The 3,362-nt window shown below is 40.7% G+C and overlaps 1 pseudogene; it reads left to right on the top strand.

Moving 5' to 3' along the window:
• The first annotated feature begins 1,539 nt into the window (after positions 1-1,539).
• On the top strand, positions 1,540-2,477 carry LOC112122391 (annotated as a pseudogene).
• Positions 2,478-3,362: the final 885 nt, after the last annotated feature.

Raw genomic sequence — 3,362 nt, 5'->3', positions numbered from 1 at the left:
TGATGTTTTCAGAGAACTATCCATGATGACTCCAAGATCTCTTTCTTGAGGGGTAACAGATAATTTAGACAACATCATTTTTTATCTATAGATGAGATAATATTTTCTAATATGAATTACATTGCATCAGTCAACATTGAATTTCACCCAGTTACCCAGTTTTGTGAGATCCCTTTGTAACTCTTCTCAGTCTGCTTTGGGCTTAACTATCTTGAATAATTTTGTACCATATGAAATTTTTTTCTTTCATTTACACCTTTTTCCAGATCATTTATGACTATGTTGAAGAACAGTGGTCCTAGTACAGATCCTTGGGAGACCCAGCTATTTACTTCTCTCACTGTGAAATTTCCCTTTGCACACAATCTGCCTGTGTTCACATTCAGAATCTAGTACAAGGTCCACCTCTATGCTTAGGTATTTGTCCCATGAGTTGATAATGAAAGAGAGGTTATTTTTCTCTGAGATCATATGGGGACGAATATAGATTGGACATTGGAGAGAACATTGGCTTCATTCTCATTCCCCGTGAAAACTGAAGTCAAAATAACCACTGACTTCCATGGGGGCAGGATAGATTCTCTACTATATGTAAAGCCTCATATTCTGATGTGCAGAACAATGAGTCAAAAGTCTCATTCCGCTAGAGTTTAAATGACTTAGGAACAAAAGTCCCATTAATTTTCTATAAGGCCCCTCTTTTCAAAATTATGTCACTGTGCTGAGGGAATGTTTGCTTGTCCCATTCATTTCTTCTTCTTCTTGAAAAATCCTAATGATTTTAATAGGTAAGAATCCAATTATATATTACAGATATTAAATCATGTTTCCAACAAAATAGTCAAGAACAAGTGACAGAAAGTAATAGAGAAGGAGATTTTTTTTATACATTTGGCAACATGCCCAGCTATTGTAAATCGGCCATAGTTGTTTCATTGGAGGCAATCTACTAGTTCCCATGCTGGTGTACCTCAGTTGTAGCTCTGTTGAAGTCATAAGGCCAGATTAAAGAAACATTTGGAGAGAGAGAGAGAGAGAGATTAAAGAAACATTTGGAGAGAGAGAGAGAGAGAGAGAGACTGGTGGTTAGATACCTATCCTGGATGCAGAAGACCAAGTATCCAGTAACCCTGCTCTGCTTCCTCTCTAATATTTTAGCTAGATTGCATCAGCTTAAAGAGGATAGACTTAGGGAGCCCCACATCAGCCTGTCTGCTAGTCCCAGCTGAACAGGGCTTTTGTGAACACCAATGGGGCCAGATTCTGCAATTTAGGCAGTTAAAGTGGCAGTTAGGTGCCCAAGTCCTTTTGTGTATCCAGCATGTTTTTTCTATTAAAACACACAAAATCTATCCACCTTCTCTGTTTCTCTCTCACTGAATTTACTATACTTAAAATACACCTTGTACAGCCTGGAATAGGGCTCTCCTTACATTCATGCTACTGATCAGATTAACTTCACATGCTGTTTAAATTTACTTTTATTATAAGTGTTAATTTGTTTTCTCTCGTCTTCCAGGTCACAGTTTTCCTGAATAAATGCCAATGAAAAATCAAACCACAGTGACTGAATTTATTCTCCTGGGACTTTCCAGTGACCCACAGATACAGATTTTCCTCTTCTTGGTGTTTTTAGTTATTTACCTAATCACTCTGGTTGGTAACATAGTGATCATGTTGGTGATAAGAGCTGATTCTCACCTTCACACCCCTATGTACTTCTTCCTCTTCCATTTATCCTTTGTTGATATCTGCTATTCCTCGGTCACAGTGCCTAACATGCTGAGGAATTTCCTAGCAGTGCACAAAATTATTTCTGTTTATGGCTGCATTGCTCAGATGTTCTTCATCCTCGTCTCAGGTGGTGCTGAAATTTTCATTCTCTCAGCAATGGCTTATGACTGCTATCTGCCATCTGCAACCCATTGCGTTACATGGAGAGGATGAACAAAGGGATCTGTGTTCAGCTGGTGAGTGGTGCATGGACAATAAGTTTCTTCCATGCCCTGCTTAACACTGTTTTTACCTCCAAGTTGCGTTTCTGTGGGCCCAATGAAATCAACCATTTCAGATGTGAGTTCCCTCCTCTATTACAACTATCTTGCACTGACACCCTCACCAATCAAGTGGTGCTTCTTACTACTGTTCTGATATTTTCATCAAGTGCCTTCCTCCTCACCCTGATCTCCTACATTCACATCATTTCCACCATCCTTAGGATATGCTCTGCGGAGGGCAGGCGTAAAGCCTTCTCCACCTGCAGCTCCCACCTTATTGTGGTTGCTTTGTTTTACTTGACAGCATTTTTCCAGTACACAAAACCCAGCTCCGTCTCCTCCTTGGTGCTGGATGAAATATTCTCCATCGAGTACACTATCTTGACCCCCATGTTAAACCCCATCATCTACAGCTTGAAAAACAATGAGGTGAAAACAGCTGTAGGGGAAATGTTAGGGAAATTCAAATTTCTCAAGTAGTGACAATCTTATTTAAAAAAAAAAGAACACACAACTGTGGATAACTTGTGTTTGGGAGATTCTCTGTTCAGGTATCTGACACTTTGGGCCAAAGCCTCAACTGGTCCAAATCAGTGTGGCTCCATTAAACTCAGCAGGCCATATCCCCGTTGGGTAGAAGAGACACTGGAGTAAAGGGGAAGGGATCCTGGGTCCACATCTAGGGTGAGTGCTAGAAGCACCAGGATCTAAAGCCGTTCATGTGCTTGCTCACTCTCTCTCTCTTTGGGCCAATATCTCTTTTAATCTGACCCAGTGATTTCAATGGAGCTATGGCCAATTTATACCACTTGAGGATCTGGCCAGTTCTATGAAAATAACATCTTTGTCTATTGCATTGTGTAGTTCTTCTAGAGTATTTTGTTGACAACCCTATTTAATATCTTATAGGATTCTTCCCTATTAATGTATCTGTCTCCAATAATAATAATTAATGAGTGTTATCACCACCTGGGCCAAGATGCACAAAAGAATTAAGGCTGTATTAGGAGAGATTGAGATACATATCAGGTATCCCATATCGCAGTGGTTCGGGCACCCACATGGGAGGGAGCAGATCCCATTTTAAAATCTTTCTCCTTATCAGGCACTTGAAGAGGGTCTGCTACATCCCTAACTACTAGGATAAACGTTGAGGGGTTTCTTCCACCTAATTCCTTCTTTTCTCTCCCCTCTCTTGCCATGCTTTCTTGCCACCTTAGGTGGGGTTAGAGACTTCCCAGCTGAGAATTCCAAGGCGAAGAAGGTGCCTTCCCGCAGAGGAGATAAGGACTGAACTCCTGTGATAGCTACAGGATTTAGAACACAACCCCCTTCTTGGCCTTTCCCATTGGCTAAGGAACCATC

The sequence above is a fragment of the Terrapene carolina genome, unplaced genomic scaffold, assembly GCF_002925995.2.
Source record: "Terrapene carolina triunguis isolate 2854851 unplaced genomic scaffold, T_m_triunguis-2.0 Scaffold13300, whole genome shotgun sequence".
Taxonomy (NCBI): domain Eukaryota; kingdom Metazoa; phylum Chordata; order Testudines; family Emydidae; genus Terrapene; species Terrapene triunguis.
Note: the sequence above shows the minus strand (reverse complement) of the source record. Positions and strands in the feature narration are given on the sequence as shown.